Source organism: Humulus lupulus, chromosome 4, assembly GCF_963169125.1.
Source record: "Humulus lupulus chromosome 4, drHumLupu1.1, whole genome shotgun sequence".
NCBI classification, from domain to species: Eukaryota; Viridiplantae; Streptophyta; class Magnoliopsida; order Rosales; family Cannabaceae; genus Humulus; species Humulus lupulus.
The window spans coordinates 246985197-246999956 of record NC_084796.1 but is presented as its reverse complement, the minus strand read 5'-3'; the positions used below and the strand labels follow the sequence as shown (position 1 = coordinate 246999956).

At 32.5% G+C, this 14760-nt stretch overlaps 3 non-coding genes and 1 pseudogene across 3 annotated transcripts; 2 read left to right on the top strand and 2 right to left on the bottom strand.

The window, feature by feature from the left end:
• Positions 1 to 5543: 5543 nt before the first annotated feature.
• Positions 5544 to 5707, bottom strand: LOC133833336 (small nucleolar RNA U3; annotated as a pseudogene).
• Positions 5708 to 8023: 2316 nt separating this feature from the next.
• On the top strand, positions 8024 to 8235 carry LOC133833333 (small nucleolar RNA U3). Its single transcript, XR_009892717.1, has one exon. It is a non-coding gene; the product is annotated as a small nucleolar RNA U3 (small nucleolar RNA).
• Positions 8236 to 9652: 1417 nt separating this feature from the next.
• LOC133833335 (small nucleolar RNA U3) lies at positions 9653 to 9856 on the bottom strand. Its single transcript, XR_009892719.1, has one exon. It is a non-coding gene; the product is annotated as a small nucleolar RNA U3 (small nucleolar RNA).
• A 3782-nt stretch (positions 9857 to 13638) lies between these two features.
• On the top strand, positions 13639 to 13849 carry LOC133833334 (small nucleolar RNA U3). The gene has a single exon (XR_009892718.1). It is a non-coding gene; the product is annotated as a small nucleolar RNA U3 (small nucleolar RNA).
• The last annotated feature ends 911 nt before the right edge of the window (positions 13850 to 14760 follow it).

Sequence of the window (14760 nt, the reverse complement as noted above, 5' to 3'; positions counted from 1 at the left end):
TAGTAGACGCTTCCAGGTATCAGCCACGTGTCAAGAGGTTATTTGCCACGTCACCAATGCTAATTTATTGGATAACAGTACCCTTTGAATTTATTTCAAGAACTAGGGAGTCTAAGTTATGGTATAATGTTCCTAGGTAGAGAGCACCTAAAGGGATTTGTTGCCCGCATGCAAGTTTACAAGCTAGAGGGAGTACATCACTTTGAACTGTCCTAGAATTTTTTGGATGAAAAACATACCTACTTAGCCACAAAGCAATGCCTGCTGCCAACTCTACAAGATCCCTACCATCTTCTTTATGAAAGTGTCTTACCCAGTCAGGAAGGTCAAATTGCTTCTTATTCTTTTTTAGAGATTCAATTGACTCCTTCAAGGACGACATCAGAGATTTCTCTTCATCTGATGATGGGGCAATGGTAGAAGCAGTTCCACAAATGGGCAAGAAAAGAAGTGCGTAAACATCTTCCAACGTTATAGAAAACTCCCCCCAGTTCGTTAAAATAGTATGGGTCGTGGGGCACCAGCGCGATACCAATTGATTTAAGCTGGGAATATCGCGATACACTTCGAGGCCAGAAGATAACCACATGGAAGATAAAATCTTAACTGATTTCAAAACAGCATAAAAGCGTGTGGAAATAGAAGATTCCACTCCTTCCACTTAACAAATAAACCTGTACGAGCTCGATATTCAACGTCTAATTCATCCCTCAAGAAACGACGATGTAATGGAGTATCATTATTAGGCATTATGCGATCATTTGTTGAATCTGGATAAAGGTAAACTCCATCTCCTTCGCAGATATGAGGAAACACTTTATTCCGAAGAGATTCGCATGAGGATGTTGAAAGTAACATATTTTCCTCGCTATTATGATAAGAGGAAATTTTCCTTTTGCAACCCATGAAGCTGACAAACACACACACAAGAGAAGGCAAATAGGGGAAGTCTTAGCAACAGGATGAAAATATCAAAGGAGCGACATGCATAAATTACACAAATTGAAACAATCTACAAATTGTCCCAAAATATATATATATATATAATGGAGAACATATAGGACATTCTCAAGCTTGGATATATACCCAGGTAATAATAATATAAACAATATTTAAATCTTGCATAACACATATACATACGAGATACATGACATACAATACTTACATATGGGCACCTATATATAAGTTAGATTTGCCCATACTCATCATGCCAACTATGAAAAATCTCATCATTTAGGTATTAATTGTGTTTCGTTAAATATACATATCGTGTCATTACACATCTGACTATATATATAAATATATATATATAAACATTATCATTGAAAGCATATATACCTATCACATATGTTGCATAAAATAAATGTGTGCACTTAATATAATATAAGTGTATAGGCCATAAAAAAAATATTACAAAATTTCCACATACATGTATATACACACATACAACAAGCATATATAATGTATATATGCACGTGAGAGTAAATGATACCTGAGTTTTTATTTTTTTTAAAATAGAGTATGGCCATATGAGAGAAAAGTAAGAACAAGAAGCATGATAGTTATGTCGAAAAAAAGGCTAAGAAAGTAGATTTATAATAGGGAGGCTAGAATTTCTTTAGGAGCAAGAAAATGTGATATTTTTTAGCTTGTATATAAATATACAACTTATGTAGATATTAAAAAAAAATGCATTTTAGATTTTTTTACATGTGCACAACCATATGAAATCATATAAGTATATATATATATATTATGAATATGTTTTTTTTTTTTAAAAAGTCACCATACGTTTACAGTATATATAGATTTTTTTGTTTATTTGTTACGTTTACATTTGTTATGTGTGTGCATATATGAGTCAGTTAGTTAGTTATGCATATATGATTTAATATATATATATATATGCGTATATGCTTTAGTTAGTTATGCACTTTAATATATATATATAGAGAGAGACGAGTCAGTTACGTTTTTTGTTGGACGTAATTTTGTTTTTTTGTTTTTTTTATCTCATCTGTTATACATATATATATATATATTTATATATACATATATATTACATTTATATATATATATAGTTTGAATAGTTTTTATTTAAGTTATGTATTTTTTTTTTTCGATTTCAAAATATATATGATAAAAGTCATATTTTGAAGATATTTCTTTGTTAGTATCACATATTTAAAATTAAAAAAAAAAGTATTTAACTACTCATATTTTGAAAATAATTCATATATATGGTCCACATACCTATATATATATATATATCTGTATACTAATAAATATATATATATATATTTACGTTAGAATATATTTGAAGAAAAAAAAGAGTTGCAAGCTATATATACATATAGCATGCTCATATACATGCATATACTCACCCAACCTATGAATATATATATAAAAAAAAAGGAGGCACCTTGTTTACATATTATATATATATATATTTCTAAAAAAAAACCTATAAATAAAATGCAACCTACCAAATACATTCCTAAATAAGAAGCAGGCTGCTTATATATGCATAAAAAAAAAACACACACACACACAATACAGTCAACCAAATGTCTTGGTTGTATGCTTATGCTACTGACAATATCAATTAATATGGTATTTCAAATTATTGTTAATTGAAAAAAAAAATGAGCGAATGAGAAACACAACAACATAGTTATATTATTTGGAAAAAAAAAAAAGAGGAACTACAGTCCTTGTTATAAGTAACTAAACACCATTCATTTTGCCAAAACACAAATCCCCTTCTTCAAAGCCAAATAGACCAAGTCTATTTCAAAATATGGTACTAAGTAAGAGTGGGTTGGATCGATCTAAAAAAAAAACAAAGGGAAATAGAAAAAACAAACAAAGCTAAGAAAAGCTAGGTTCTTCAAGTCTCTCTAACATGCTTGGAGAGAATATCCTGAAGGTCTTCAGAAATACGAGTGCTTCTCCACTTCTCTGCATCTACAAACTTGTTGTGCCAGTTAGCATCATCATTCTGATAGATGGTAACCAAGGAACATAAATACTCCACGTGGCCTTTAAAAATAGCCAGCTCTTTCTTGGTAGTCAAAAGTTCAGCCTGCATCTCATATTGAGATTTCATATTAGGGTCATGGCATGAACGTCTTTTTTTTGGAGGAATGGGAATAGTAGCCCCATTAGTCGGTTGATTTTTCCCTGGAGAAGAATAAGAAGAAGACATAACAAAAAAGAGAGACAAAAGAGGGAAAGAATTTGGAGAGCACTGTTGTAGGAACAAAAAAAAAAGATACAAGGATACTGTTATGAGAGTACTACTATATGTAGGTATTTAAAGCATGGAAAAAGTGTGCATGGCTGCTAAGTTATGATTACAAATCTATAATCGAGGCGAATAACCTAAGAAAATAGGTGGAGTGCTTGGGGTACTAGTTTGTCTTTTGTAAAATATATATATAAATAAATGAACAAAGTCTCAGAGGCACACATTATTATTTTATTCATAAATATTAAAAGAGCATATGCTCATTACAAAGGAGTCTGCTAAAAGCTTGTCAGAAGCTTATCATAAGCATAGTATCCATGCAAGGTTATAAACTACGTAGCCATGTGTGCCTCCAAGCAGAACAAAAACTTCTAAGGGCGAGGAGGACCAACACCCTGAGAAGACGAAGGAAAATCTAACCCTGACATGGGGACTTCAAACATGTTGTTAATAGGAGAATACTGAGAAGGGCTAGGAGTAACGAGTGAGACAGGATGCTTCACATCAAGGTAATGCCGGAACCATACTTGAACCTCATTCTTCAAAAATTCTACATCCTTATCGAATTAAGAGCGAAGAAGCTCTATCTCCCTATCACGTTCTGTGTGGATGCATCTCAGTTCAGAATCTTTCCTAGAAAGTGTAGCATAAGCTTGGAGAAGCTCAGTTTTCAGAGAAACCATTCGAAAGGACATTTCTTCTAAGCGATCATTGAAATCATCAAGCTGTTGACAATGGTTACGACATTCAGACTCCCTAACACGAGTAACATCATTAGTGTTTGCTAGAGAACGTTCTAAGGAATGAACACGCTAGAGAACGTTCTAAGGAATGAACACGCCTACACAAGTCATTGTTGTAAGATAAAGCATTAGGAGGAAGATCCTTCAAGTCATGAGTGAATTCAAGGTTTGAAGGTTGAGAAGGACTACTTCCCGAAGACATGACCACAACAAGAATTGGGAAATGCTTGAAAGATGTGATTCAAGACTAATACAATGTCCTATTTATAGATAAAAATTTTGCATGGACATTTAGCAAGGTATAACATGGTGAGACACTCAGCAAACGTGAGCTATCAAGAAGAGTCTTTGCATGTATAAAAATGCTACGAGTATTTTCACACATGCAAGGGGGCTAATGTTGAAGCGTAAAATAATAGACAGGGTTAAAAAGGGAATTGTGCATAATGAGAATGCCCATGATACATAGTCTTTATTACAAGAATGCCATGAAGGAAGCTTGCAGAAATAAACAAGCTTTGGCAGATAACACGTGTAGCATTTTAACCTTCTCTTGCAAGCTACGTGTTGCATTCTAGCCTTTTCCTGCAAGTTACATTTTAGCTTCTCTAGCAAGCAGCCCTGGCCTATAAAAGGACGGCCAACAGAAGCAATGGGACAGACAGAAGGAAGATAACATCCATACTCATCATTAGCGTGCCTCTCCATAAACTAGCTCTTCTTAGCCTAAGTCAGCTTTTCTCAAGCAGACTAGGTTGATCATCATAACCTACACCACGCCTTCTCACCCTTACACATATAGATATATTTCCAACCTTGCATAACCTAGCTTGCTACAAATTCATATATGTTTCCAACCTTGCATAATCCAACTTGCTCATATTTCCAACCTTGCATAGCCTAGCTAGCAAAATATATATATACGCATCCTCCAACCTTGCATAACCTAGCTTGCTACAAATTTATTACAGGCTAGCTATATCCAGTAAAATAAACATCCTAAGATACGAAAAGCAATTTATACCACAAATCTCTCTAAGCTCTTTAAGCGATAAAGATGATGGGCTATGCTCCCTTATTGTAATCTTCTATTAATAATAAGAACACAATTCTTGCTACCGTGGATGTAGGCAATAATCACACATATATTGCTGAACCACGTAAATGTGTGTCGTTTTATTTTTTTTATTTTTATTTATTCATCACGAGCATATATAATCAATAGTTTATTATATTGTTTGCATTATTATTAAATGTTCAGTTAGAACCCTGAACAAAATCCAAGAAAAATAAACTATTGAGAAATATTGTCACACATATATTGTTAGTAGCTTTGGCCAAGTGGCTAAGTTACAATATCTCTACAAATACAATCTACAGATTAGTTGTGGAGAATTTGGAGACACTTACTGCTGCTTCAAAAAAACAAAAATCCAACAAATACTGACCTTTTAGGTCCTCTTTGCTAATGATTATTATGGTATATTTATTGATAGGATATGGTTTCAAAAATGTACACATAAAATTGCAATTAAAAAAAAATAAAAAGAAACCTGTCAGACAACCGTGCGACCACCCCAGACTAGAGAACTAGCTGAGAACGATCATCTACAGCCGTGACCATCCGTAGAAGATCCCTGGTTTCCTGTCTCCTTAGAACTCAGGGACACAGAGGTACGAGCCTATAGAACAGATCCTGTTTAAGTAAGGTCGTGAACTAAAGACTCAAAGCTGAACTATAAAAAAGACTTGTTCACGACAAACTCTATCGATGTGGGATAAAGTCTTGTTTTTGAGGTCTCCCAGACCACTAAAAACGTTGACGCGCTTAATATGTTAATATATATATATATATATATATACGTTTGGTACTTGTTGGACTTGGATTATTTAGTGATTTTTTTTTCTTACTGTGTATAAACTCGATTATATTCGTTTCTGTAAAATTGTCGTATTGCTACTGATAGCCATTACCATTTAAAAATAGCTCAGCCAAAAACTGTTATAATTAAGAACAACAAAATTGTACAAGATATCACGGCAATACCGTTTGGTTTTGTGTATAATTCTGTTTTTCTAGCAGCCTAAACTAATGATTTTAGAGAGCTCCAATCATTCAAAATAAAATATAATCTTCAAGAAATAATGAAGAAAATCTAAATATATTAGTAATTTGGTCTTTGAATTTATGTCTTCAAAATCTTGTATAATATTTTTTTTATATAAAATTTAATAAGTATTAAGTACATAAGTCATTTATGTATATATGAGACATAAATTTTAGTTTTATAATAATGAATTTATAATGTATTATCAAACGTTATTGTCCTTTTGAAAGTTGAGTCACCCTATGGAGCCAAGTTACTATTGTAATCATCTCCAAGCTCAAATTATTTCATCATCATCTTCTTCACCTCCTAGCCAAATCACTATCTTCATTTCTGAGCTCGAGCTATAGTATCAAAAATTCCTCCTAGGCTTATTACTCGTCATAATTTCCAAACTTGAATTACTCTATTATTACCTTTTGTAGCCCTCTCTATCTCTTCAGCTATATCAATAGACAATGGAATTATTGTACTCGTAGCGAGGGCCGGCCATGGGCTTAGACGGTTAGCCTATGCCTAGAGTCATTTAGCTCAAGGCCCAATTTTTAAAAGAGTAATGATATGTGCACTCAAAATATACACACAAACATTACATACAGTGATGTGACAGTTTAACCTAGCCAATCACATTTATTAAAACTGGGATTCACTGTTTTAAAAAGCAGTGACACGTTACTGTGTGTAATGTTTGAGTGCATATTAGGTGCACATATCATTACTCTTTTTAAAAATATCACTTAAAATACATATAGTTTTATCAAATTTCTTACAAAAAAAAAAGCCCCAAATTCTGTGTTTTTCCTAGGATGCAATTACTTTTAAGGTCGTCTATGCTCATAGCTTAGCTAAATGGATTTTATTTACTAATGATTTTAGTTCTATTCTATCTAATTATGTAAAACTATTTGACCTCTTTGAAGGCTAATTTTATGCTTTTTCATAATAATAATAAAAGAGAGAAAAATACATGGAAAAGGTAATTATTGGTAGGTTGATAAATTTTTTGAAATTATATTTCCCTAAAATTTTAAATCACAATGTTGGAACTAATTACTAATTTTTTCAATTTTAGAATGGTAACTGATTATTAGTGCTCACTATAAATATATTTTTTAAAAATGTGTTGGTTACTAATTAACTAGTAACATAATCATAACGGATTACTATTGTTTTCTATAATAAGACAGTAACTGATTTATAATATTTTACAGCAGTGAAACCTAACTTATTACTAATCCAGTAGCCACATTTCAACTAGTATCCTATTACCACTCAAAAACTGAAAATATTAATAATTAGTTACTAAATTAGGAAAACTAAAATTATCACAACAACTAAACCAATAGTATAATAATAACCAAATACTAATATTTTTCACAAAGATGACACTAGCTGGTTACTAAACCTGAAAATGGTAAAAAAACTAGGACAATAACCACTAAAGAAATAGAATAATCAGTTACCAGATACTAAACAACCCCAAACATTGTGTAATAAAGTAAAATATTAGTAAAATCCAACAAAAGTAAGTAAAATCAGCACCTAATTCTAAATCAGAACAAACTGCACTTGGACTGTCAGTAACTAGTTAAGTTATATGATTAAGTTATAAATATGAGAATAATAAAAAGCACAAAAATAACATATTGTAATATAGTAATTAATTCCTATTTCAGCTTTAAGATAGTTTATGTTACCAAAATCTTTCTACCAAGAAAGAAAGATTATAACAGAGCAATCAATCATGCTAAACCAATACTATATTTATCGTTGAAAGAAGACAACAAAATATGATTTTCTATTGTAATATCTTTTAAGGTATTAGTAAAGTATTTAATGTATGCAATTGCATTTGTATCCCACATCGATAAGGGACTTAGGATAACCAGTTTAGTTATAGTTCAGCTTTGAGTCTTCAGTTCACGACCTTACTTGAACAGGATCTGTTCTATAGGCTCGTACCTCTGTGTCCTTGAGTTCTAAGGAGACAGGAAACCAAACCTGGTGGATGAATCGTGACCGTGTGATCAGAGCGTGATTAACGGCTAGATCTTCTTCGGATGGTCACGGCTGTAGATGATCGTTCTCGGCTAGTTCTCTAGTCTGGGGTGGTCGCACGGTTGTCTGACAGGTTTCCTTCCCTCTTTTTTGCATGTTTTATCTCTTTTTTTTTTCCTTAACATAACACAATATATAATAAATGGAAGGAAAAAGAGTGGGGGAATACTTCCAGTGAAGACTTTTGTGTTGTTTCATCTTCACTTGGAAGAAATAAACTGAGAAAACGTAGGAGCATAGAGTAATTCATATAAAGTCAAAATCAGCAAAGTATAGACCCAACATAAATCCCAAAACAGTCTCATCACCCCAAGTTATGATTTTTAAGACCTATTCAAAATCAGTAAGTGTCAACAAACCACAAATCCAAATAGCGTCTCATCACACTAGAAGCAACCACAAGTTCATATTAGAGATTCCCTTGGTTAGTTGCTCTTATAACTGCATTAGCCAACTTAAGTTTCTTGATTAGTTATATTTTACTGCTGGGAAATACTTTAAATAATTTCAGTTGTTTACTTAGCTTGAACCAAATTAGTTGTTGTAACAACTTGTTTAAGCTGTCTATATAAACAACAGCTCACTGGCAGCAGGTTGTGCTGATTAAAGGGAAAATCAAAAGCAGTTTATCAAGGCAAAGGTTTGAGCAAAACTCCTACTCCATCTCTGAAATCTATAAAGTTTTGTTCATTGTCAACCAAACCAAGTTTCCCTATGCTGATATTTGGAATAGATTAAGTGTTCCTGAACACAAAATCTTTACTTGGATTTGTCTTTTAAGGAGATTGAAAACCAAGGATCGAATGAGAAGATTTGGTTTGAGCATAGATCCTTGCTGTAGCATTTGTGGTTTGGAGGAGGAAACTCAGAATCATCTCTTCTTTGCTTGTTTTTTTAGTACTCATTGTGTTCAAAGCATTTTGGCGTGGATGAATGTTCGGACCCAATTTTGTACAGTTGAAGGCATTTTTAAAGGGATCAAAAAAGCAAGCTGAGTAGATTCAAGAAGTTAGTGTGTTGAGCTGATCTTTCCGGCCTTGTCTATAATATATGGAGAGTTAGAAATATAGCTTATTGGGATGGTGTAGTTTGGTAGTTCAATATATGATCAAATTGGATATCTATAATAGAATCCTTTACACAGGTTTGTTAGGAGTGAGTGTTGATGATTAGCTTGGTTTCACACCATATTTGAGATGTAATTAGTTTGTTGAGTTGCTGTCTAGTCTGATCCAACTGCTGTATTTTTTGCTTTTTTGCCATACAATTGACTCACTTACCAAAAAAAAAACAAAAGCTCACTCATTTTGTAAAGACACGAAATACAACTTCAATAGAAGCAAAGTTGTTATTTTTCTCTGCTTTCGTTTTCTCAGTATTTACTTTTTAACATTTTAATTTAAAATCCAAACAAAATGAACTATTGAGAAATAATGTAACAAACATATATTGTTAGTAAGTTAGGGTAAGTTACAATATCAAAATAGAAGATATGCCTGTCAGACAACCGTGTGACCATCCCAGCCAGCAGAAGCTGACAGAAAACGATCCTCTACAGCCGTGACCATAACTAGCCGTTAATCACGCTCTGATCGCACGGTCACGATTCATCCACCAGGTTTAGTTTCCTGTCTCCTTAGAACTCAAGGACACAGAGGTACGAGCCTATAGAACAGATCCTGTTCAAGTAAGGTCGTGAACTAAAGACTCAAATCTGAACTATAAAAAGATTTATTTATGACAAATTCTATCGATGTGGGATAAACGTCCTGTTGTTTTGGTAGGTACACTAATTATCATAAACCGTTTCCTTCTTTAGTCATGCTAATAATACATTAGCAAGTTTTGAGGTCTCCTAGGCCACTGAAAACGTTGACGCACTTAATATATATACCTTGGTACTTGTTGTTGGACTTGGAATGAAGAGAAGAGATTGTATATACAAACTTGATTATATTATATATGTTAGTAGAAATTAGAAACCCTATTATGTTATTCTGAGATATAACATTTGACAAGGCCTTTTTAGATCATTATTAACTGAATATATGACAAGTCATATACCACGTCTTGGTCTCTTCTTCCCGTTGGACCATTGAAACTTAATATTGATGTGGCCTTGTTTAAAGACACGAACTGGCTTGGGATTGGGGCTGTTCTTAGAAACCACCATGACCATGGTGAGGTTATTTGGGCTTGTTTCTTTGACTGTTGAAGTTCATTGTTCACCTCTAATGGCCGAACTTCTAGCCATGAGTACGGTCCTGCTAGAAGTGCTTCAAACTAGACTAGACCTCTTCCATAGCTATATTATTGAGAGTGATAGCATGAACTCGGTGCATGCAGATAATGATGAAGATCTTGTGGCTTTGATATGAGTATTTTACTTTCTCAGACTCACGGTGGCTCTTTGTTGCTTTATCCCTCTCTAGAGGCAGGGCTGGCCTTGGGCATAGGCGGGCTAGGCCCGTGCCTAGGGCCCACCCCTACCCAGGGCCCAAAAATATCATGTAAACTCTTAAGTTTAAGTGTGTTCAAAGAAAAAAAAAATTAAATAAGGCCCGCCCAGCAGCTTTTTCCCTTCCCAAATTAAATAAGACGTATAATATTTAAGTAATATATTGAAATTTATAAGTTTATGTAATGAATTATTGGTTTGGAATGTATTTATATTATTAAATATAAATTATTAGTTTAATTTTATTTAAAATTACATAAAAAAAATTACATATACAAAAGATTTTATTTTTTCAAATTTATTAAAACCGTCAAAGGCCCACTTTTTTTTTCAGGGCCGACCCTGCCTAGAGGTGAGATCTAATTCTTCCTTTAATTGTCACGTGTCTTGGGATGGTTCTATTCCTCAGCCTATTTCACATATTGTCACGGTTGAATCCTTTTAATAAAACTCACAATCTTTCTTTCAAAAATATATACATTATTATAAGAACATCTTGAATAGAGTGCCACAAACGTGTTGGTTGTTTATATTTAACACATTTTAACAAAAGTATCACTCTAAGTCCTTCTCTAATCGTAAATATAAATAGTATACTATATTTGTCACAAAAATTCAATATATTATATATTTAGCACAATTTTTAATATTATGTTCCAATGCACAGTTGTAAAACTTGTTGTAAAATTTAATATTTCATTAATGCTAATTTGATATTTATTAAAAATATACAAAAAGTAATCATTTTTCTTTATATTTTATTGTTGATTGTATAAGATAATAATAAAATAATAAGGTAAAAAATATAGCATTTAATGTAAATAGATAAAAATAATACTAAAATAATAAAAATGACATAAAAGTAAATAAAAAAGTGTAGCATTTATGGTGATGCAAAATATGCACCAAGCTATATTGTGTACCAAATTTCACCCAACTTTTAGCATGTGTCAAATTTGGCACAACTTTTGGCACACCATTAGAGTATTTTTTTTGTAAAATGAGCTATATTTTAGCAATGCATCACTAATTTGATACTCCATTGGAGATGCTCTAATGATGTTCTAAAAAATGTGTCACATGTTAAAAGTTGTATCAAATTTGGCACAAGATATAATAAGGGCAAAATTTGGCCCAGCAATAAATGCCGCTTTTTTATTAACTATATTAGCACTAATTTATTAGTTTACAATTAATGACACATCATATTACTTTTTTTATTCACTTTGTCTATAATAAAAAATGAAAAAAATATTAATTTTTGTATATTATTAAAAAATATTAAATGAATTGTTGACTTCTTTTATTAATTTGTATATTGTGCATTGGAGCACAATTACAAATATTGAGTCAAATAACACTGATTCGTTTTTTGTGCTAAATTTGACACAAAATTTACATCTTACATTGGAGATGGTCTAAATGAATCGTGTGTTATATTCTAGTCTTGACCCAAGGCGTGGTTTGGTAACTTCAACCTTGATAGTGAGCCAAAAAAAATTACAAAAAAAAAAAAAGAAGTCACAACATTTGTCTTTGCACCCCCTATCCAAGTTACTTGTCCTTTCCAAGCTCGAGCCACCTTGTTGCTGCCTTTGAGGCAATGTCGTCCTTTCCTAAGTTGAGCCACCTTGTCGATGTCATCTTTGTTACGTCCGAGCCAAATTATTGTCATCATTATCTCCAAGCTCGAGTTACTTCATCATCTTCTTCTTCACCTCCCAACCAAATCATTGTTCTCATTTCTAAGCTCGCGCCATAGTGACAAAGATTCCTCCTATACTTTATTACTCGTCATCTTCTCCAAGCTCAAGTTACTTCATTCATCATCATCATCCTTTGTAGCTCTCATCTCTTTTAGCTATATTAATAGACAATTGAATTGTTGTGCTCATAGCTTAGCCAAATGAGTTTACTTTTTTCATTAATTATTTTGGTTTTATTCCATCTGATATGTATAAGATGGTATCTTGTGTAAAACTATTTAACCTTTGTGAAGCCTAATTTTATGTTTTTTCATTGAAAAAAAGTATCAAGATGATAATTATTGGTGGGTCGACACATTTTTTAAAATTATATTTTCCAATTTTTGAAGTCAAGGTATGGTAACTAATTATCGATCTTTTTCAATTTCACAATGGTAACTAATTACTGCACAATACATATATTTTTTAGAAGACGTGTCGGTTACTAATTAACTGAAACATTAAAGTAACCAATTATTAATATTTTTCATAATAAGACAGTAACTGAAAAATATTAAAAACCAATAACTGGTTATTAGCATTCTTAGTAATAAGACAGCAACTGATTACTAATTCAGTAAGCACATTTCAACTAGTATACTAATATTACCACTACTCAGAAACTAAAGATATTAAAAACCAGTTACTAAACTTGAGAAACCAACAAAAGCTAAAAACATCACAGCAACTAAACAATAAACCAGTAATATAACAAGAACCAGATACTAATAATTTCAGTAATATGACACTAGTTGGTTACTAAACCTGAAAAAAGCCAAAAACTATGACAATAACCTCTTAAGAAACAAAATAATTAGTAACTAAAACCTAAACATTGTACAATAAAGTTAAAAATCAGCAAAATTCAACAAAACTAAGTAAAATCAGTAACTAATTACTAATTTCACTTATAATGTTAGTAACCAGTTACTAAAAAAGAAAATAGATCTCAAAACTAGATTCGAAAATCAAGTATGATTAAGTTGTAAATATGACAAAAACACAAAAAATAACACATTCTAATATGACAATAATTTCCTATTTCAGTTTAAGATAATATTTCGAGGCTGCTAACTAAAAGGTTAACAAAATCCTTCTACCAAGAAAGAAAGAGTAGTATAGTAGAGCACTCACTCATATTGAAAACCAATATTATATTATCGTGGAAGAAAGACAAACAAATACCATTTTCTATTGTAGTTGCATTTGTATCCCACATCGATAAGCTACATATAATAACCAGTTTAGTTATAGTTCAGCTTTAAGTCTTCAGTTCACGACCTTACTTGAACAGGATCTGTTCTATAGGCTCGTACCTCTGTGTCCTTGAGTTCTAAGGAGACAGGAAACCAAACCTGGTGGATGAATCATGACAGTGCGATCAGAGCGTGATTAACGGCTAGATCTTCTTCGGATGATCACGGCTGTAGAGGATCGTTCTCAGGTAGATCTCTAGCTGGGGTGGTCGCACGGTTGTCTGACAGGTTTCCTTCCTTCCTTTCTTTTTGCATGTTTTATCTCTGGTTATGTATCAGTAAAATTCCTTTTTTTTCTCTCTTTAGAGTCTCATGGAATAATTTCTTTAAAGACATTGTGCTGTTTCATCTTCACTTGGAAGAAATAAACTGAGAAAACGTAGGAACACACGGACAAATTCATATAGAAGTCAAAACCAGCAAGTATCAAAGAAAGTTTATGGCCCAACAGAGTCTGAGCAGGTTGGTGATGCTTCTTCATTCAATCCCATCTTCAATATGTCCACTGTAACTTCGTCCAAATCAGCTTCACCCTCTTTATATACAACAAAATGTCTAAGTATAATAATTACATTAGTTATATAAGTATATGTAAACACTAAACTTAGGTGACAAAAACAACATATAGAGAAACTAATGTAATTTCCAACTGAGATTTTTGGACATTGCTTCCCAACTCAGCAGCTAACATATCTTCAAATTCCTTCATCACAGAACATTGAACATCAAAACCAAAAAGAGAATAATTTGCCTTAAATTTGTCCATTGAAGGATCAGAAGTTGAAGGTTGAACAAGGGGAGACTTTGACTTGTATTCTTCAAACAAAGAGTATAATTTGTTCTTAACATGGAAAATCTCAGCGGAATCTTCTCCATAAATCTTCTTGTAGCAAAACTCAACAAAAGCCAATTTGTATCGAGGGTCGAAAATAAATGCTATAGCCAGAGTTGTAGAAACCTCAGACCAATACTTTTCAAACTTTGTCCACATTTTATCTGCTGTAGCTTTTTAAGTGCTCATCATTCCCTTCTTTGCGCTGTTTCAATGTTATGTAACACAAAAAATAGCAGTGATTACAAATTGGAAGTTGGATACTTAGTCCCAGAAAACATCAGAGCAGAACCATAAAACACTTCTATAA